Consider the following 23545-nt stretch of genomic DNA (forward strand, 5'->3'; position numbering starts at 1 on the left):
TTTTATTTTTGAGGGGACAGAAATAAATCCTACCTGGAATGACTAGACTATTCTCTGGTTTGTCAGTGGAAAGCAACAAAGCTTCTTGTAGGTTTCTCTCTGAGCTTGGAGCTGGATGTAAGAGAGCAAAGGGAAATGGAGGGCTTTTAACAGGATTGTTTACTCCAGCCGAGAAGATGAGAGCTCCTAAAATGTTTCTGGCTTTAATGGGTTTCATCTCTGCTCAGCTCTGTTAAATATCAAATTTAGAGCTTCACTGCAAGAACCAAAGTGGGTGTTATCATGGAGGGTCAGCACGAGGTCAACGGCAACACGGTCTCCAGCGTGTCAACAAAAGTTAGCCAGAGGCTGTGAACAATAATCACATCACAAATTATCCTTTTGCGGTGGTTTTATTAAACTTTGATGTTGAGAGCCAAGAAATATTGAACAGCATTATTAAGAAAGCTGCTTCCTCTTCTCGGACAACACCCCCTGCCCGCTTGCACATGCCAAAGTTTAGTTTAGAGTTATGTACAAGGATATGGGGGGGTGGGGTTGCTGACTTGCAATTTTTATAAGCAGAAAAGAAAACTGGGGTTCTTTGTTTTTGCAGCATTCCCCAGTACAGGCAGTTAGTTGTCCTAAAGATGCCCCCCTGCTGTCAAACTGCTAGAAAGTCCTCTGAAAATCTTAATCTGGCCACAAGATGTCACTAATAGACTTTGTAGAAAATATGGGCTGTAGAATTTCCTGGATTTTCTAAGCCCATTGATTTCCCCCCCCTAAACATTTAAGGTGGACTGGAAACATTGAAATCAGGTAGGCTAAGCTATGCATGTGGCCCCTTCATCAATAACAAATAGTACAAGGGAAGTCTTCTGAAGTCAGTCTTCAGGGAGAGCATTGATGTCGTTTGTGTGTGTAGATTAGAAGAGGCTTAAATAAAGAACAAGTTTTTATGCTGCTGTGCAAAAGTCAACCAGGGACAACTTTTACCACCTTTGATTGCTAAGACAGCTACAGCCATTCCTGGATGGGGATCGCTTAAGCACAGGTGTTCATGCATTTCTAACTTCAAGGTTGGTTTACTACAATGCACCCTATGTGGGGCTATATTTCAGGTTGGTCTAAAGGCTGCAGGTGGTATAGAATATGGTGGCTAGGTCAGTTATGGGGCCAAACTACCACCAGCTAGATCTGCATTGGCTTTCCATCTGCTGCTGGACCAAGTTCAAGACGTTGGTACTAACGTATATGGCCATATATATATAATTCAGGATGAGGTTACTTGAGAGAACACATTACCCTTTATATACCCAGTAGATCACAGCCATTTGTGGAACAGCTTCTCCTCCAAATTCCAAAGATAACAGAAGCCAATTTAACAGGCAACATTCACATCATACATTTAAAGCACTAGGATATCGCTTCATGGCTCCCTCCCCTAAAGAATTCTGGTAGATTAGTTTGTTAAGGGTGCTGGAAATTGTTAGGAGACCCCTATTTCCCTGCCCACCGAGATACAATTCTCAGAGTGTTTAAACAGTCAATCCCTCTTCTCCAGCTACTCTGGAAATTGTAGCTCTGTGAAGGGAACTGGGTCTTCTAACAGCTGACAAAAGGCCCTTTGATAAATGGAGGTTACTGCCAATGGAACAAGGGGTGGGGGTGATTTTTGCTAAATCCCCTCTCCTGCCATACTTTTCTGAAGGGTCCACCAAACCTTGAGGAAGATTTTGAGTGTGGACTCAGTCTAGGAAGGAGATGGACTCTAAACGTGAGGCCTGCTGGTTGCACTGAGCCCTGCTGGCCATAGCCCAATGGTATCAAAACTTTCTGGTGACAGCCTGGTACAAGGGAGATTATCCTTTCAATAAAGGACATCGGGGAAAGGAATATATTTTTGATCTAAATGGCCTCTGTCCCCATTTTGTTGATGGAAGCCTCTAATGGATCAATGAGCCTTCTGCAAATTTAAAGGGCACCAGAGTATAGCCCTGTGCACGTTTTATCCTGTGGAGAAAAAAGTTGTGGTGACAAATAAAAGGACTTTCATGCTACAATTCCTGCAAGAGATGACTAAATGAGTTGTAATTTGAGCACTACCATATTTCTGGAAGGAGCTGAAGGATATCAAGAACATGAAGAACTTGTAAAAATATTACTGTCCCAAGGAATTGGTCTGTATTGTACGCAGCTACTAGCCTGCAGGCACGATCACTGGTGCCTCCGACAACATCTATGCCAAAACCAAAGTGGATTTATTGCTGTGGTTTGGGTTCTCAGTTGTAACATATGCAATACGCCAGAAACTACAGTGTGAGGCAGAATATGGGAAACAAAATGCCGTTTTACCACAGCAATTCTTTCACCTTGTGAAAACAGATCTGAAAATTTAGTTCCCATTTATTCGCTAAGTATTATTGAAGGGGAAAGCCAATGGAAGATTTTGTTTCAAACGTCTTTGGCTTTTCTATAGCCAGCGCTTAATGTACATGTTGAATGTTTATTCATACCAAATGTATGTTCTGATGATGCCATGGTAACGGTGTATTTTTAATGGTGTTATCTATCTTTAGACATTTCTGAGTTAAATCATTTTAAGGGAGAAACACACCAGAATTAATACAAAATTTGCAAGAAAACAATGGAGTTAGTAAACATCTTTGTGAAGTGTGTGTGTGTGTGTGTGTGTGTGTGTGTGTGTGTGTGTAGAGAGGGACATGTGGTACATTCCAGCATTCCAGCTCACTGGTGCCCACATTTTAGACACAACTGCCACAATGAAACACATGTTCACATCATATACTTAGGATTTCATTGGGACAAAGTGTTTATTGCTTTAAAATGTGGAGCATGATTGTTCTCAACTGCTAGTCAATGAAATTCTTTTTCAGGAAGTGAAAGAAAACCTTCTGGGAAGGCGCACAATGGTTGCAGAATCTTTTCATTTTTATCAGAAGTGGCTGGCTGAGGAATAATTTAATGATATGAGGTATGATACAAATAGCCCATAAAAGATTATCCCAATATAATAAATTCACAACTTCACATTTAGCCTCTGTACGTCTTTCACTGGTGCACCCTGTGAGTCATGGCATACTACTTAACAGAGGGTGTTCAAAATCTTCAAATCTTTGGGCTATTGAAGTCCAAAAACAGTATATTTGTATATGTCACAGAGGTTTCATTTTCAATTTTTTAATCTTGAGGGTAGGAACAGGTACGAAAATGGTTACAGTTAGAATTCTTATGCAAACCTACACGATTTGCACTTTCTGAAACAAAATGAAACACAGGTATCCTTTGAAATTTGCACTTTTCTGAGTTTTCTTATACAGTTTTACAAGTGAATAATGTGTGGAAACATATGTATCTTAGAAAGAAATATACATAAAAATGCATACGGTACATTGGTGAAAATAACATAAAATCCATTATAGTAAAAAAAAAGCAGCTTGCCAAATTTATATCAGTCAAAATTTCAAAGAGAAATTTCCATGTTAGTTTAAATTTGCACTGAAATGCTGGTGATTTTTTTGAAGTTGCAAACTGGTGCAGGAATGTGGAGAGCTGAACCTATAACTGGTTAAAATGAGAAACTGTGAGGATCAAAAATTGACAGATTTATCCATTTGTACTTGAGGAAACTCTTTCCACATCAATTTGTCTGCTTATGGGTCATTGCATGTTTGCCATAGTAGCCCTGTCTATTGCAAAGGATACTGGTTTACATCACAAGCCACACAGTCAGTTCACATTGTCAAAGCCTCACTATCGCCCTGCATCAACTTCCAGAGAGGTAGACATGCTAGTCTGTTGCAGCATAAGAACATAAGAAAAGCCCTGCTGGAAAAAACTAAAGGCCTACCTAGTCCAGCATTCTGTTGTCATAGATGTCTATGGGAATCCCACAAGGAAGACGCTTCTGGCAGAAGTGGCTTGCCAAGTGGTGAAGAACCACAATGCTAACTTCTCAGGTGTGTCACTACCACTTACCAGGTGGTAGGGAATGCGGCAGGAAGGTTGGTGTGATGTAGGAGCATAGGCAGGAGTGTTGGATTAGTTCTATGAGCGCATGCACTTTTGTCCCCAATGCCACACACCCCTTCCTCCTGATAAATATCCACTATGCCTGTCAGGAAGCTAGCATTGTGATTCCAGGTAAGCTGCTATTTGTGCTCCCTAGTGACTGACCTCAAAAAGCACACTGCCTCTGATACTGGAAATAATGTAGACCTCGTGACTAGTAGCCATGGATAGCCTTATCCTCCATGGATTTGTTGAAGTCTCTTTAAAAGCTTTCATAGTTGGCGATCATCATCATATCCTATTGTAGAAAATTCTTCACGCAATAAAGAATCTTGTAGTGTCTTGAAGATGAATAAATTTATTGTGGCATACACTTTCAGGTAGGGGACGCAGGTGGTGCTGTGGGTTAAACCACAGAGCCTAGGACTTGGCAATCAGTAGGTCGGCGGTTCTAATCCCTGTGATGGGGTGAGCTCCCATTGCTCAGTCCCAGCTCCTGCCAACCTAGCAGTTGAAAAGCATGTGAAATGCAAGTAGATAAATAGGTACCACTTCGGCGGGAAGGTAACGGCATTTCCGTGCGCTGCTGTGGTTCGCCAGAAGCGGCTTAGTCATGCTGGCTACATGACCCGGAAGCTGAACGCCAGCTCCCTCGGCCAGTAAAGTGAGATGCGCGCCGCAACCCCAGAGTCGGCCATGACTGGACCTAATGGTCAGGGGTCCCTTTACCTTTACCTTTACACTTTCAGGTGCATGAAAAGTTCCACTCAGGTTTATATACATATGGGTATACGGGGGGGATGACAATGAAATGCAATAAATAAATGAAATTAAAGCACCATGGGGATTCATAACAGCTCTTACTGCAAATTCTGCCACTCTGCCTTGTTTGGCGAAATCAACCAGTTCATGGGAATTCCTGAACAAAATCATCCTGGCATTGCTAAGATAACATTTACAGTGAGAAAAGAAACAAACTTTTATTCATTTATATATTGCATTTATATTCCACCTCTTTCTCCAAGGAGCTCAAAGTGGAACACATATACTTTCCTCTGCATTTAATCATCACAAAAAAGCTTGGGCGGTAAGTCAGGCTGAGAACATGGAGGTAACTCAGTGAGCTTCATAGCCAAGTGGAGATTTCAACCCTGGTCTCAACATTCTCTAAGATAAGACATTTGAAGAGTACAGATAGGCATCTCTTTCTGAGAAAATTTTTTGTATCCCCAAAACTCCCAGAACTTAGCTAGACAATTAACAAAGCATGCCACAGCCACATTTTAGTTTGTGTGATGAGACTGTAGGAGCCATAGCTTAGCATATAGTCCAAACAGGACTGTGCAGTCTAGCCAGGGAGGATCATTTTCAAACATGTTGTCTGTATCCTATGCTATAGAAGTCCACAGACAGTAAACAAATGTGTGAATGAGGGGGATGAAATAAACAGCTTCCAAAATGGCAAAGAGATAGGAAAAGTCTGCTGTGTTGTGCTGTGAGGATGTCACAATTATTTTGGGTGGAAAGATCAGTTTTGAGACAGTCTTTCCTGAAAGGAAGAATATATCTATGAAATATTGCTGTCCATTTGAATGGAAAACATTGTAACAAACAGTGTCTTCAGAACTATGGGAACAAATGGAAATATGCAAGGACTGAAAAGAAGAGACAAAAGTTCCAATTAATTATATTCTGTTGAAAAGTGTCTGGTCTTATGGAAGAAGTCATCAAGTTGGAACGCTATGAAACAAGAAAGCAAGATAATAGCCAAGAATAACCAGGTTAGGGGCAGCTTTCAGGACACATTTTAAATATATATTTTTAGTACTTCTCTTTGTAGAGTGACCTCCCCTGGCACAGATGGTAACATTGAAATATGCTGATTTTTATCCGCATTTAAAAGCAAGTAGCAGGATGTTACAGAGCCAGCTACATTACAGTAAAACCAGCTATTTTATAAGGAAATGTTGGGTTAATATGAATGCTCTTTGGCTTTACAGTAGCAACAGCATGGAGCCCATGGCTCTGTCCACTCTGTAATTAAATTTACTGTGTTCATGTTCCATCATACCAGATGTGCACACTACTTTTCCTTCAAGTATCAAAGTTGGTAAAATCTAATAGCAACAGCCTTGCTTCACGTAATGATCTCAAACATTGCAAAATTTGGTACCTAAGCAGAAAGCCATGTTTCCACATATTTGTGACTACGTGCCAAAGATAGGTTGCCAATGGAGCCCATTTGTTGACTCTAGTCAGTCAGTGCTTTAGTGTGTCTACATAATAGCTGCATTCACATAATACGCTCATGGTTTAGCAAAGGGCTAGTGTACTTCCTTGTCTTACTCCCATGTCACCAGGAGAACTTTAGCAGAATTCCCTTTAAGTTTTATAGAACCTAGGCTTAATGTTACATTCAAACCAAGGATCCTGGTTCAAAACAAACTCTAGCAAGTTAGCTTTATAAACCATGGTTTGAAGTTGTCTTCTTACCAGAGTTTGTTTTAAATCAGGATGACTGTTTCAAACATTATACTAAGTTGAGATTTAGTAAGAGTAAAACTAAACAGTGCCAAAGTTCTGTTCCCAGCAACATAGCAGATGAAAAGTGGTGCTTATGCATAGACTAGAGATATCACTTCATCAGATGCATGGAGCGTTATCCTCAGCTGTCAGATATATACAGAGGGGTGCAGAGAGGGAAAAAGAAGTAAAACAGTGGAATGTAATATTATTAATGCAAAAAAGTTGAGTCTGTGACAATTCACTTGAAACTGAAATGTATAAGCACAGTTCCCATTCAGAACAGCAGAATTTGGTGACAGTGCCTTAGCTCAGCAGCTCTTTGTTGTATTTCCAAACTAATGATTTAGGAGGTGCAGCAGAGGACTTATCATGGCTGTGGGCCAGGATTGAGAAGAAGGAGCACAGTTAGATCAGGAGGCAACCCTCTAAATGGTTATGCTCTATAACTAGTTGATATTGTCACTCAGCAAATGACGGAAACAGCAAGAGAGTGATTAAAGCATCTTTTCCTCGTGTGGTGTTTTGTTTTGGTAGATGTCATCTTAGTCTAGACCAAGAAACTTTAAATTTAAAGGTTTCTGGCTGTAATAAGAAGTTTTTCTGGAGGGGGAAAAACCCACCCTAATTGCTGAGTTGCCTTTGCTAAACTATAGTGCCAAAAGAAAAACCCAGAAGCCAGTCTTAAAATTAGAACTCCAATAAAATATTCATGGTTTTCAAGCCTTCTGAATGATGAAAGCCCTACACATACGTCTGCAATGTGTGCCAAAGCTTTCAATGAATCTCTAAGGGACAGAATGGTCAGCAAGCTTAAGTCAAAAGGCTGTCTGTGCACATGATTTTATAACTAGAATGGGGAACATGTCCCCCCCCCCAAGTTGTTGGACTCCCATCATCCCTGACATTTTGCCATGCTGGTTGAAGCTGATGGTGTCCAACAACATCTGGAGTGACACAGGTCCTCCACGCCTGTTTAATAATTTCAGCAAAGCCAATATATATTTGTACTATGTGCTCAGTAACTCTTGAAGTTAGTTGAGTTTATATTTTATTGGTTTCAAATGTATAGTTAATCAGTGCATTGCTTCCCTGCACCCTGTATTTTGCAGATGCAGGATTCAATCCCACATTGGTATATCTAAGAGAAACAATATGAAGAAATAGTAATACAAAATTACTATTTATTATATAATTTTTATCATATTATTATCATATCATACTTTTATACCTCTAACCTCTATAAATTTAATATTGTAAAATGGTTTTTAGTCAAGTACCAAAGTGGAAGAAATCAATAGGGAAATAAGTTGCTTTCCTTGTTTGGTGTAAATGTACTCAAAATGTGATGCTTCATATTCACTATTTTATAATCACTCATAAAGTTCCAATGCTTGCTTCTTTCTCCACTTTGTTCTGGTCAATTACATGAATGTTCCCAAAAACTGAGACATTAAAAGTGTGCCAGTTGTGTGTCTTTTATTCATAGGGTAAAATTACAGAATAGGGGAAAAATACAACTGTTATAAAATTACTAAGGAAGGTACAGAACTAAAGCAAGCACTAGCAGGTTTTTCCAGTAAAACTTGCCCTGCTACAAGGAAAGGAATATCTTACTTTCAGCCATTATCTTCCTTTTTCCAAGCTTCAATGTGCATCCTTTTTTAAAATAATAAAAAAGAAATGGACTGTGTCCCAGCACAAGTGAAGTTAGAAACAGGCTAGAATTGTTCTGTGTAATGTTATAAAACTTAAGACTACACAGTTTGGGAGGAGGGGAGTCAAAATACCATATAATTTTGGAGAGAATAGTTCTGTTGTGTTCATACAATGGAGCTCTTCCAAACTGTGGGGTCAGAGTTTTTCTCTATCTGCCATTGGGGTCTCTTGGAGTCAGTGTGCCAGATTGATATTTCTGGTCCTTCTTCTGTACCTCAGCCAAGACTTGCCTCTCTATATGCTTCCTGCTTGCCCAGATTCTACCATTGCAACCATTTTCTCCCATGTGAACATGGCTGTACTTTCAAATTTCCCGTAGAGTCCTGCTCCAGATCTCTCCACATAAGGGTTCTAGTGATGGCTCCTGGACAGAGTCTTCTGGCCAGTGTCACCAACTTTGTGAAGGACCATAGCTGACTGGCAGAGCATCTATCATTCCCAGGTTCAATTCTGAGCATCTTCAGGTAGGGCTAGGGGAAACATTTCCCTGAAATCTTGGAGAGCCACTGCCTGGCAGTGCAGATAATACTAGGCTAGAAGGACCAGTGCAGGGCAGCTTCCTATATTCCCAACTCCCTCCTGCTTGCTCTGTTCCTCTGCTGATATTTCACTCAATTAACCAGACATCACCATGTCTACTCCAGACCGCAAAATTTATCTTATTCCAATGCCTCATCCATTTCCCCATTACTTCTCCATTGCAGCATGCTTTGGCATTGTCTCAGACTTGAAGATGGGGACAGGGACATTTTTCATTCCAGCCCAAGGATCAACTGAAGGCTGAGTAGAGATGCCTATGGGTCACATTCCTTCATGAGCAAACTTCCAGGGCCCACATGCCAGTGGTGGGCAGATTTGGAAGCAAATGTGGATGTGACCAGACACAAAAGTGGATAGAGCAGTAGATGTGACTCTTACCTTTCTACAACAGGCTACATCCCACTCACATCAAAGCCAGAGGTTTCTGTAGATACATCCCTAGAACCATATTTCCATACCCAGGTAAGCAAAAGGCATGATCGCATTTCAAGAACACAATCAAACCAGGGACAACCACGCACTGGGGCCTGATGGTCTCCAACCCCTGCTTTAAGAATTGCCTAGTCATTTCAGTGAAAATGTTTATGAGATATTTCCATGCACAAGTCAAACCATTTTTAATTGCATGGTTTGGTTATTTTTTTGGATTAGCATGCTGGGGGGGGGGTGTCATTTCTGTCATCTGGTCCCACCTGTGAGTTGGCCGTGGCAAATTGTTGGCATTGGGGGTGATGCTGCTTGTGTTTCCAATTAATTTGTATTGCATTTTCAATAACATATCTTTTTCTAGCAATTTCAGTTCATGAAATCATGGTTTTGGCCTTGTGCAACTTTAGAATGCTCCAACTTGCATGGATTGACTAGTTCATGACATACCATTTTCCATTCCTCTGGCAGCTACTTTATTAATTCCCTTTTCCAGCTTACCATTCTACATTGTGCAGAAGTGCCACTTATTTTCCTTCCAGATGTTAAAGAGTGACACAAAATGGCTCCATTTGCTCTTAAATCCAGGCCAAAGACTTTCCTTCTAAACGTTCCTTTTAGACTTTGTATGCAGAGTGCACAAAATCTCCCTAGCTCTCCCTGGCTTTTTCTCTGAAGTCCCATTTTTCTATTGAAGCAAATTACCCTGCTGCCCACCGTTTGCTCTTCTAGGCCTCACTGTGTTTGCCAGTAGCAAATCCAAGCTTTATGTTGCTAACTGCCAATTTACAGTAAACGCCCTTGGCAGAAACGTAAGCTTTTCCCACTCCAACTGACATCAGCTATGACATTGTTTAAAAACCAATCAATTTAGAGGAAGCTTAAACAATCTCAGCTTTCAGCAATACATGATCTTCATTTTACTCATTTTCAAATGATCTACAGACCAAAAACGAAGCAGATTTGAGCTTTGTTCAAAAAAAAAGCTAAAAACCTCAAAACTGTACTTCCTTTTTATTCAGTTTTGGACATTTTCTCCAAGCTGTATGGAAGATAATGGAGTGGTGGTGGTGGTGGTTGGCAAAGGCCAGCCCTTATCAGATTGCTGCTGAAGTTTTACGTTATGAATTGCATTTTTAAAATCCCACTTTCCCCAAAAAGCTATTTCAATACAATGCACACTGTAACTTAGTCATACTATATAAGCTCATAAAATCTATAAGCATGCAAATATGAAACTGAGGAGAAATGGAATAATTTACTCAGCGGTCAAAAGCCCCTTCAATCCAAGAAATTCTGGCCTGAAAGTAAAAATTCAGGAAAGGTATGTGGACCTCTTACAGGGGGCTTTCTACAATGTCAAGGATGTGATGCAACAAATGCTTGCAAAATGGTGGTGGAAGACAATGAGGATTCTTCCACTTTGTATGGCAGTCAAGCAGAAACCAGGACAGTGGAATGGACAGGGATGAGAGATGGGAATTAAATGCAGTCCAGTTTGCATTTTACTGTGAATCAGCTTGCGGTGACACTCCCCAAACAATACATAAACTGAAATGTGTCTCTCCTTCAAATGTGCATTTCTCTGACTTTGGCAATGCAGCTTAATAATACTAATACTAATACTAATACTAATACTAATACTAATACTAATACTAATAATAATACTAATAATAATAAAAATGGGGGACGTGCATGTGAAAACACATCTATTTGTTACTAAGCCAGGTTCAAGGCCATACAGAAGTCTAGATTTGGCTCCACAACTTTTGTGTCCAGATTGATTTTCACTTTCATTGAGATCATCTGAAAGAGCAGCTGAAGATTTGAAAAATGAGAAGCAAAGGAAACAAAATTGACAGACTCACCAACCCTTCATGAGACATGAGCAGCTATCTATTGATGTGTGTATTTCACTTACCGTATGTATAAACTGGAGGCGTGTGCCTATTTTTATTTCTTACACAAAAAGGTGTGCATGGCTAAGAAGATGTGATAAATCTTCCTCTTCCCATGCCTTAATACTTCGTAACAATATTAACAGCTGCTGTGAACTTTGCAGTGAATACCCCACACATTCAACTACTGAAACTTGAAATGGTACCTTGGGGTGAGATAATACAAAGTCACTTCCTGTGCCATGTAGGTAAATGCCTAAGGTTGTAATATTTTTGTACATTTAGCTCATGTTACTCGTGCTTCATAGTTTAATACATATTGCTTTAAAAATAATTCCTAATGAAAATCAATCAAACTGGTGGATTTATTATATTTTCCCTTACATTTCATGTATGGAAAACATCCAACATGTACTTCCAATGCTTGTGTGTGTGTGCGTGCGTGAATGTACGCACTATCAAAATACAAAGGATTCATTTACACAGATGTTTTCTTACCCAGAGGTTTAAATTGGAAACTTTGTGTATGGTTTGCTGAAGTGAGAGGCGATGAGTATCTCTTTTGCTGGGAAAATTACAGGTAAATGATCCACCATGGTGTCAAAATAGCTAGGGACACCTTTGGAAGATGAGAGCAGGGTCTCTGATCATGCAGAGGGTTCCACCAGTGTTCAAGCAAATGAGAGCAAATGTCCCCTGAAGATCCCATGCATGGGCACAGTGGATGGGGTGATGTGTACCAGAGTGTTAGGGACTTGGATGTGTGCTACGGCCCTGTCTCCCAGGTTAATGGATACTAATGGATACACCTGGGGGTGGGTGAGAGAAGGCCAAGGGGGAATGGAATGGTGTATCCTAGAAAAAGACATTGTTGGAACCCTGAACCTTGAACAGGAGTATCCCACTGCAATATTTTTCTGAAGGCCCGGTTTGTTACATTCCAACAGTCGCATCTTACTTAGCCATTCAAAAGTCCAGCAAGCAACACTTCAGAATACAGTACGGTGGTACCTCAGGTTAAGTACTTAATTCATTCTGGAGGTCCGTTCTTGACCTGAAACTGTTCTTAACCTGAAGCACCACTTTAGCTAATGGGGCCTCCTGCTGCTGCCGCACCGCTGGAGCCCGATTTCTGTTCTTATCCTGAAGCAAAGTTCTTAACCTAAAGCACTATTCCTGGGTTAGCAGAGTGTGTAACCTGAAGCGTATGTAACCTGAAGCATATGTAACTCGAGGTACCACTGTATCTGTGTTCTGGTTATTTTGACAGTTTAAGTCATGGTGTGAGAATCATCATATTCTCTGGCTCTCTTTTTAAAACGGAAACCCAGTCCCTTCTCCCATCATGGCACAAGACAAGGCATGGGACAGGGAGGGGGATCTTAGAGTCTGATTTTGAATCAGAGATACAGTGGTACCTCGGGTTAAGAACTTAATTCGTTCTGGAGGTCTGTTCTTAACCTGAAACTTTATTAACCTGAGGTACCACTTTAGGTAATGGGGCCTCCCACTGCCGCTATGCCGCCACCACACAATTTCTGTTCTCATCCTGAGGTAAAGTTCTTAACCTGAGGTACTACTTCCCGGTTAGTGGAGTCTGTAACCTGAAGAGTCTGTAACCCAAGGTACCATTGTATAGGTAAGACGCAACATTCAAGCCCCAGTATTCAGCCTTGTATATTAGCTGGACAATTGCTAAATCTAAACAAAATGATTTGTTATTTGGAATATTTATGTTCATCAAGCGGAAACTATTTGATTTTGTAAATAAGCAGCCAGTGTTCCCCCAAAGATGTGCTAGTTTGCCGTTATACAGGAATGGAGAACCTGTGACTCTTCAGATATTGCTGGACCACAACTCCCACTATACCTTACCATTGGCCATGCAGGCTGGGGTTGGTGGGAGCTGGAGTTCATCCACCACTGAAGGCCCATGGGTTCCCCATCCCTGGCATGGGAGAAGAATGCCTTTCCTGATTTTAACTGCTACATCTTTTCAGTACATATGTTCTTAAATTAAAAATGCATTAACTATAGTGTCCTGGAAATCCCTTGTAAAATGGCAGTCCCATTTCCAAGTTGCATGCCTTGTTCCTTATAGACATATGACTATTTCATTCTATATAATGTTAAATGCTATTTATAGATGTCTTAACATTCTTTAAAGGTGAATATAGCTACTGAAAAAGCAAACAGTATTGGTACTCATATAGAATTTATGACAATTTTAGAGTGAGAAGGAAAAATGTGATCTCATAGTACAGCCTGGAAATCTTTGCATGCATTACGATACCCTAAAGGAATTTAGTTGAGAAGTTGAGTTAATCCTGTTATGAAGCGTTTTGATTCTCTGCATTCAGGTAGAAGTGAAAGGGTCAGTCATACATCTGAAGGAATTACATCACATTTTGTGTCATGTTTTTGTAGGAATACAAATATTTAAACCAGCGAATACCGTATTTCTTTACAGTGTACCCTACAGATTTATGGTATACTCCATGTGGGTTTTCCTTGCCATTGAATATTTTATTAAATAGCTTGGAAAGCATTGGAAATGTAATGGCAATAAAGCCATAATTTTTTCTCAAATACATGACCAATGTTACAACACTTGTATGCTTAATTTCTAGGTTGGCTTCCACATGTAATATTCATTTATTTTATTTATTGTGTTTCATATCCTGTGCTTTTGATCCTGAAGAATCCTCAGGGAAGTTTACAAAGTGTATTAACCTAAAGATAATCTAAAATAATAAAGCAGGAATGGTTAATCCAAGACCTGAGTGCTGTATCAAGCCCCACTGAAAGTTTTTGTGGTCCTTGAAAAACATTCACATCTTGTCGGTAATGGTATATTTTTTGCTTTACTGAACACTGTGTTCTTTAGGTCCTAAAATGAGTGTTTCCTGTGTTTTTCACTTCCTGGGGGTTCCATGAACCCCCAGAACAGAACCGGCTCAGTGAGTTAGCTGGAGCCACCATACCCTCCAATATGCCACAGAGGAAAGGGGGGGGGGTCTTTTGGGACCGAGTCACATGACCCACTAAGAGAATCATACACTCATAGAACTGCAAAGTTGGAAGGGCTCCTGAGAGTCATGTAGCAAGGCTGGAATCTCCCACTTGCCCTGGCAGGACAAGTTTCCTGGAAGCTGAGGGAGCACGCTCTCTCCTTAAGGCCCACCGCTGACAAGGAACACAACCAGTTGGGAGGCAGAGGAGTGGAGGGAGCTGAAGTCAGAGCTCACCTTCTTCTTCTCCAATGTCAGATGTTGCTCTCTAGGCAGTTCCACTGCCACACCACTTAGTGAGTGTGGGGCCCTGCTTGGCCGTTTGCCTCCCAGCCAGGACAGAGCACACACTGCAGCCAAGTGCCATTTGCGCCACTGTCACATGCGCCTCCCTGCCTTGGTGCACCCTCACCATGCTGAGACAGCTGGTGCACTGTACTCTCAGGGATGCGAGGGGACACAGCTGCCTGGTGGTGTCCTAAGGCATTTGGCAGTACCTGCTGTCACTGCTTCAGCCAAGGGTGAGGGCTGTGGGGTTCAAATCTAAACTGCCCCTATTAAATTGGGACAACTGATGGATCTGCTATACTAGCTACTATACTAGAAATGCAGTTTAAGGGTGCTGAGTTTTGTTAGGAGATCCCTGTTCCCCTCATAGTGCTGCACTTCCCAGAGTGGTTTAACAATCATTCTCTCTTTCCAGAGAATTCTCGGAATTGTAGCTCTGTGAGGGGAATGGGGTTTCCTAATAACTCTCAGCAGCCTTAAATAACAATAAATCATTTTAGTTTATTGTTTTTAATTGGATTATGATGTGGATATGTTGATTGGCTGTTTTTATTGGAAAATCAATAAAAATGATTTTTAAAATAATAATAAATAACTGCAATTCACAGGATTCGGGGGGCGGGGCAAGTCATGACTGTTAAAGTGGTATGTATAATAGTATTTTAAATGTATGGTGCAGATGGGCCCAGAGAGACTTAGAGAAACCTACCCATCTCCGTGTCTTTCCCATTTAACTCTCCTTTGAAATCGGTAATTCTATGTTTTGCCAACCTTTTGACACGACTTATGGAAGTCAAGCTGTGTGTAAATTCCCATGGCTTATGCATTACCTCTTGTTAGGGTTTCCAAGGCTATAGTTGTAAACATCACAGTTTGGTTCACCTTAATAGTTGACCTTTTCATGACCGTTCTGGATTTTTCTGCCAAACCAGGATACTCATGATCAAACTTGCCTGGATATGCCATCAGGTGACTGGGCATAGCTGATTTATTTTGAGTGGCAAAAGTTGTGGCATTTCCAGTGAGATCACCTGGAGAAGAACTGCCAAAGGGTATATACTGTATAATCAGGGAGAATATTATATTGTAATCTCATTTATAATCATCAGACCTTTGCAGGTCTGAATATTTGTGTAAATAGATTATAATGATGGTGGCCTTTCCCTGTTTTCTCTTCCAATCACTGGTGTTCACATCTCTGCACATGCAGATGCCATGTTGTACATGTAATCACTGCAAAAATAAACACTCTTATCTTCTTCGCACTTAGCTTCCACACTTCTTCTTTTTTTAATGACTCATTTTAATAAAAGTGACACATGTGAACTGTTCCCCAAATGAATAGCTAGTGAGCATTGCAAAACTATGTCTGTGAAAGATAAGGAAAGCACAGTTCAGTTCACTCCACAGGAATGCTGAAAAAGACAGTTCCAATCAATTACATAGAGGACAGTGCAAAAATATGAAGGGCACTTGATAGCTGCTCTTGTTGGCAGCTATCAGGTAACTAAGGAAACAAACTTTACTACAACAGTGTCATCTCCAAGAGCTTAGGAAATGTAGTGGGTGGGGAGTCTATACTGCTTAAAACTGCTCCGTGCTGTCTTTATTAAATGAAACCTGAATAGTATAATTGAAAGGAGGGTCCCTGCATCTACCTAAGCCAAATTTATTTAAAAGAAGTATTTGTTTTTAAGTAGATGCTGTTGGCAAGACCCTGAAGCAGATTTCAAATGGTGGCCTCGCAAGTAGGTGCCAAGGCTTTAAAGTCTTATTGCACCAGTTCCTGCCTTTATCTACCCCACCACCAACACGGTGCTGCCTGAAGCAGGTCATGATCCTGGAATGTACAAACAGTTTAATCAAAAAATCCCTAAGCAAACCTTTTAAAATAACGAACTAAATGCAAATAAAACCAGTAAAGTATATATTACTTGTTTACATGTCCGGATCAGGTTGCTGACACACACACACATACACACACACACACACACACACACACACACACAGAGAGAGAGAGAGAGAGAGAGAGAGAGAGAGAGATTTTAGTGGGTATCTGAAACAGCACTGCCTCGTGTTAATAGGCTGGGAGTTCCAGAGCACAGGCCTTAAATATGTGAAAGATTTGTATAAAAACATCATGTGCTAATTTATAAGTATAACTGGCGCCACACGGTTCAAGCAGTAGAGCATGAGACTCTTAATCTCAGGGTCCTGGATTCAAACCCCACATAGGGCAAAAAGATTCCTGCACTGCAGGGTGTTGTACTAGATGCCCCTCATGGAACTTTCCAACTCTACAATTCTATGATGGCAAGAAATTAAAATGGTGGCTGGGTGGGATCCCACCAGCATGGTGCTTTGCAAGGTGCCCAGCTTTCCTCTAAGCCAAGTTCTTCAACAGGGGAAACTACAGGACACAAAAGACCTAATTTAATTTATGCTGTGAGCTGCCTTGGGTCGTGTGCTGGGAAGAAGGTGGGACTGCCCTGACTCTTCCTCCTCCCTCTGGCCTGAAACAAACCAGCTTTATAACGTAGGGATTGACATTGGCTTGTTTCAACAAACCATATTTAAGATTAACCACAGTTTGTCCAGATTTAGACATGAATATAAACTACAGTTCATCTATCATGAAAGCAAAAGCTTTTGAGCTCCTCCTTGCAACTGCATCATCCCCTCTTCTTGTTTGGGTGATAAAAATATTGCAAATAAATATACCTATCCCCGGGCAAAATATGTTTTGCATGAATTGCTCGGATGCAATAATACTTTTTGGCATTGTTGGGCAGCATAGTTAACTCGGGTACAGTTCTCAAATAGGATTTTGACCCTATCATAAATACACCTATGTTTAAATAAACAGACACAATTATCAACTGTTTGAGGATAGCTTTTGTATCAATATCCATGTTTTATACTGTTATATTTTGCTTTCTGTCAGCAGAAATCTCCCTATTCATTAGCTTTTTAAAAGAACACATTTAAACACCATCCATTCTGGTAAATTTCCATCTTCTTCAGCACTAACCATCCATCTCTCTTTCAATTACAGCTGTGTCTTGGCATTGTTAAATCTGAGCTAGAGAGCTGTTTTTGATGCCTGGTTTGAACAGCTGTTCCTTGTTATGAGGGGTGAGGTACAAAGAGAACTTTAAAAAGCTCTTCAATCATTTATCTTTAGCTGGTTTTCAAAGCATATTATTTACATTGCTTTATAGCAGACACTAACAAGGTAAACTCTGAAGTTTCTTAATAAGGCTACCTAAGACCTTTTCCTTTCATTCTATGGAAATCATCTGAAGGACTTGACTAATAGCTCATCTATGTCCTGCCTGACATCCAGATGTAAAGATTGTATCTAGAGCCAAAGGAGTTGCCATCTATGCACTTCATCTGTTTAACCAACAGTTTTTATGTTACTTTCATAGTACATCACCAGCATCACATAGTAAAACAATGGACTAAAAATAATAAAAATAAGAAGTTCTTGTTGTTCTGTACTTTTAGTCCACTCTCATTTAGTTAATTGGACATCTTCCAGTTGATCAAAACACTAGGAACAACAGCTTGTTTTAGTTAGGTAGGCTGCTTAATGTCAAAGGAATTGCAGAATACATTTTGCAACTGTGACTTTAGATTGCACATACTGCATGAGTGTTTTGCTTTATGTGCAAGCCTAAATGCATTAAAAAGGGAAAGAGACAGCACACTTAGGCACGTTCATGCAGCTGTGTTACACATGATGAAACCACCACACATGAACTTTTAAAGTGGATTTTGCAAATAATCTTAACTTAGGCCCAGTTTGTGACCTGCTGCAACTGTAGGACTTCAACCAACATGCTGTATTTTTGAGGATTTGGTGAAAAGCCATTTGGAATTGAATCAGACTTTCCTGGGTGTGTGAGTGCATGCCTGTGTCAATAAAATGCATTAAAAATGGTCGTGCAATTCTGTAAATGTTTATGTTGCATCCATGGGGGGGGTACGTTCAAAGTTAAACTTAAAGCTCCTATTCAGTGAGCCAGAGAAACAGCGCACAGAAACGCCGTTTACCTCCCCGCTGGAGTGGTACCTATTTAGCTACTTGATCTTTGACGTGCTTTCGAATTGCTAGGTTGGCAGGAGCAGGGACCGAGCAATGGGAGCTCACCCCATCGTGGGGATTCGAACTGCCGACCTTCTGATTGGCAAGTCCTAGGCTCTGTGGTTTACCCACAGCGCCACCCGCATCCCTGTGGATTCCTATAGATGGAATTTTAATCTACCAAATTCCACCCCCTGTCCCAACACTCTGAATGCTTACAGGTTTCTGGGCCTGTCTTACTAGAACATTTTGCTTAATTTCTTAATATTTACTACTGTGTGGTGTGGTGTTAGTAATCTACCAAGAAGAAATGCTGAAGACAAAGAACAGTTTGGACCATAACTAAGGTAGCAAATCCATACGGACTTTTATGTCATGGAAGTGAAAAACTCATAGCTTTTTTCATTGTCTACACAGAATGTGTGCTGAGTGTGCATAGAAAGAGACAGACTTACCGGATGGGCATAGAAGTTGTCTTAGGGAATTGTGCTTTTGTTTTTTAACAAGTCTCTTGCTTTAAAACTGGGAGGTGAGAATAACACTCCTGAATTAGAATAGAGCTGTAGCTAAACTACCAGCATGTTTAAAACGTTGTGTTCATTCTTATAGCTTCAAGATTTTGTGGTCTGTTTTCAATTAATAGTATTACTAACGTTGAGAGTAGTAGTATCTGTTTAGGCACTAGTTGGCTAAAGAGATAACAAATGAAATGTTCTAGATTCATTATAAAGAATTTAAGCAACTATAAACAACTGCTGGATTTTTTTGAGCTCTTTTGCTCTTGTTTTTTAAAATAAATCTCCAGCATTTATTTTAGTATTGAAAATAATATTAAGAGTTTTTAGTACAGTGGTGCCCCGCAAGACGAATGCCTCGCAAGACGAAAAACTCGCTAGATGAAAGGGTTTTGCGGTTTTTGAGCTGCTTCGCAAGACGAATTTCCCTATGGGCTTGCTTTGCAAGACGAAAACGTCTTGCAAGTTTGTTTCCTTTTTCTTAAAACCGTTAATATCCAGGGTGCATTGCTTGAAGAGGTGCAGTTGCGACTTGACTTCGAGGAGCAACTCATAGCACGTGGTGTGGTAGCCTTTTTTGAGGTTTTTGAAGACTTTGCTGATTTTTGAAGCCTTTCCAAAACTTATTTTGCAGCCATTTGGTAAGTTAAACTTTTTTTGGGGGGGGTTTTGGATTTTGGGTTGGGGTGTTTGGAATTCAAGGACTTGGTGTTGGGGAGGGGTTTGCAAGAATCTGGAGGCTTGTGTGGTTTTTTTTCTGCATTTTTCTGATTTTTTTGTGACCATTGGGCCACTCTGCTGTGTTTTTTTTTAAAAAAAAATTCTGGGTTTGAATTTCTGTGTGGTGGGTGGCTGGGGGAACAGTTGAGGAGGGGTTTGTAAGAATCTGGGAGCTTGTGTGGGTTTTTTCTTTTGAATTTTTATGATTTTCTGTGACCATTGGGCCATGTTGGTTTTTTTAAAAAAAGATTTCTGGATTTGAATTTCTGTGTGGTGGCTGGCTGGGGGAACAGTTGGGGAGGGGTTTGCAAGAATCTGGGAACTTGTGTGTGTGTGTGTTTTGAATTTCTATGATTTTCTGTGACCATTGGGCCATGTTGTTGTTTTTTTTTAAAAAAAGTTCTGGGTTTGAATTTCTGTGCAGTGGGTGGCTGGGGGAACAGTTGGGGAGGGGTTTGCAATTTCTGTGTGGTGGGTGGGTGGCTGGGGGAACAGTTGAGGTTTTTGAAGACTTTGGTGATTTTTGAAGCTTTCCCAAAACTTCTTTTGCAGCCATTTGGTAAGTTAAACTTTTAAAACTTTTTTTGGGGGGGTTTGGATTTTGGGTTGGGTGTTTGGAATTCAAGGACTTGGTTCTGGGTTTGAATTTCTGTGTGGTGGGTGGCTGGGTGCTTTTGAATTTTTTTGGATGTGAAGCACTGATTCTTTTTTTTTTTTTTGAGTTTGCGAAGGTAGGAGCTGTGCTGCCATGGGACCCAAGAAGACTGCTGCTGCAGAGGCCAGCGAGAGGAAGAAGGAGAAGGTGACGCTGGAAATGAAGAAGGAGATCATCCGGAAGCACGACGGTGGAATGCGTGTGACAGACCTCACCAGGGAGTACGGGAGGAATCCATCGACCATCGGGACCATCCTGAAGATGAGGGAGAAGATCCTTGAGACTGATGCAGCCAAGGGAATCACCAGGATCGTGAAGAACCGCCCGGCTGTTCTGGAGGAGGTCGAGAAGTTGCTGCTCATCTGGTTAGAAGAGAAGCAGCGTGCAGGGGACACAGTGACTGAGGCCATCATTTGTGAGAAGGCCAAGGCCTTGCACGCAGACCTCGTCCGGGAACAGCCAGGAACCTCAGGCGAGCCAGAAGTCTTCAAGGCAAGCAGAGGTTGGTTTGACTGGTTCAAGGCAAGATCTGGAATCCACAGCGTGGTCAGGCATGGAGAGGCTGCCAGTTCTGATGTTCCTGCGGCTGAAGACTTTGCAGCGGAGTTCCTGGAGGCTGTGAAGACGGAGGGCTACGTTCCACAGCAGGTCTTCAACTGCGACGAGACCGGGCTGTTTTGGAAGAGGATGCCCAAAAGGACTTTCATCACACAGGAGGAGGCCAAGTTGCCTGGCCACAAGCCCATGAAGGACCGTCTGACCCTGCTCTTCTATGCCAACGCAAGCGGCGACCTGAAGATCAAGCCCCTGCTGGTGTACCACTCAGAGAACCCACGGGCCTTCAAGAAACACAAGGTCGACAAGGAGCAGCTGAGTGTCATGTGGTGATCCAACAGTAAGGCTTGGGTCACACGTGTGCTGTTTGTGGACTGGGTCAATCTTGCTTTTGGCCCTGCTGTCAAACAGTACCTGCTGGACAACGACCTGCCGCTGAAGGCTTTGCTTCTGATGGACAATGCTCCTGCTCATCCTAAAGGCCTTGAGTTGGACTTGTTGGAGGAGTTCATCTTCATCAGAATCATGTTCCTGCCGCCTAACACCATGCCACTGCTCCAGCCGATGGATCAGCAGGTCATCGCCAATTTCAAAAAACTTTACACCAAGGAGCTTTTCAGGCGATGCTTCGAGGTGACTGATTGCACCACCATCACCCTGCGGGTATTCTGGAAGGACCACTTCGACATCGTCACCTGCTTGAAGATGATCACCACAGCCTGGAATGGGATCAGCCAGAGAAATTTGAATTGCGCTTGGCGCAGCCTGTGGCCAGACTGTGTGGCACCAAGTGACTCTGATGCACCAGAGTCAACAGTGGTGCAGGACATTGTTGCCTTGGGGAGGACCATGGGCCTGGAGGTCACAGAGGAGGACATCAGCGAGCTGGTGGAGGAGCACGACCACGAGCTGACCACCCAGGAGCTGATCGAACTGCAGGCAGAGGCTGCACAGGAGCAGGCCTCGCTGGAAGAGGAGGAAGCAACTGAGGAACGGCTGTCCTCCAAAGAACTGAGGGACATTTGCATGAAGTGGAAGGATGTGCAGGCTTTTGCACAGCGGCACCACCCTAACAAGCACGTGGCACATGACCTTGTGAACACTTTTGATACGAGGGTCATGTCGCCTTTCAGGGAGGTGCTGAAAAGGCGGATGAAGCAGCAGACCATGGACAGGTTTTTTCAGCGAGAAGCAAAGAGTGGAAGAGGAACCTTCTTCGAGTTGTCCCCCAGAGTCTTAGAAAATACACTGTACACTTTGTTGATTTTTAAATGTTTTTCTGTCATGTTTAGAAACTTAATTTATTGTTCCTTCAATTTTTGAAATGCTCTTTACAGTATGTGTGACTTTAAAGAGCACTTAATAAACTCTTGTTGTACCAAATTTGGCTTTGTTTGGCCTTTTTTTGACCATAGGAACGCATTAATTGAATTTCATTGCATTCCTATGGGATTTCGTGCTTCGCAAGACGAAAAATTCGCTAGACGAAAAAACTCGTGGAACGAATTAATTTCGTCTTGCGAGGCACCACTGTATCTGCAGTTTAAAAAACAACAACACTAGAGAATAAGATAATAGCTCTCAACAAGTATGAGTGATTGGTACTTGCTATTCACTGTACAGTAAATTATGATGTCCTCATTTGGACCTGAACCATGGTTTACAGAAACATTACAAAAACAAGCTGTGCACTTCCCTCTCCTCCTCTGGCATAGCTGCAAGGAAGAGTTCAGAAGCTTTTCATTTTAGAATTAATAATAATAATAATAATAATTTGTATCCCACCCTCCCCGGTCAAAGCCAGGCTCAGAGCGGCTAACATCATATAAATAAGATGATATGCATAATACAAGCGATCAATCAATTAAGATACATCCCACAATTAATTCAAACCATTAAAATTAAAACTAAAACTGGACAAGTGGCAATCTTCAGGTTAAAATTGGAAGTGGTTAATACTTGCTAAGACCAACTGTTTCCACTGATATTATAAGGACCTATATGACTATAGCTTGTCATGATAGAAAACCCCTGACAAACTATGGTTGATCCTAACTATGTTTTGTTGAAAAAAGCCCAATTAGCTGTAGTTTATTACATCTGCCAAACAAAACTTTCCAATTCCCTCTTTGCAGCTACACTGGAAAAGGTGAAAGACTAAATGCAGCAAATGATGAAATGTGCAATCCTATGTGTTTATTCAGGACCCACTTTAGTGTACAGTGAGACTTATTTTCAAGTAAGTATGCATATTATTAAAGCTTTCAATTTTGTATTTTTGATTTGTCTTAAGAAATAAGTTTTGTGCTCATTTATGAGTTATTTGCTTCCGTTTGCAAACAATATGGCAATATTGTCTTAAATGTCACTATAGGTCCAGAAGTGTATTTTTGATAATGTGGAAGCTCAAAAATATTGTGGAAATTAAAGTTAAGGAAACAATGAAAATGGAACAAACTGCCATGTGAATGCAGCCTTAAATCAACACAGATATAACACACTTAAATCAAGCTTTCATTTTGACTTTATCTGAAATTGTTAAACCGTTGAACTCGACTCCACTATTTACTTTAAACTTCATGGAGGCATTG

At 41.2% G+C, this 23545-nt stretch overlaps 1 pseudogene across 1 annotated transcript; it reads left to right on the forward strand.

Moving 5' to 3' along the window:
• Window positions 1-20185: 20185 nt before the first annotated feature.
• LOC308588559 (tigger transposable element-derived protein 1 pseudogene) lies at window positions 20186-21479 on the forward strand (annotated as a pseudogene). The gene is made up of 2 exons (XR_014013519.1): window positions 20186-20303; window positions 20467-21479. The product of XR_014013519.1 is annotated as a tigger transposable element-derived protein 1 pseudogene (transcript).
• Window positions 21480-23545: the final 2066 nt, after the last annotated feature.

This window comes from Podarcis bocagei (assembly GCF_964188305.1).
Source record: "Podarcis bocagei genome assembly, chromosome: 6".
Classification (NCBI taxonomy): domain Eukaryota; kingdom Metazoa; phylum Chordata; class Lepidosauria; order Squamata; family Lacertidae; genus Podarcis; species Podarcis bocagei.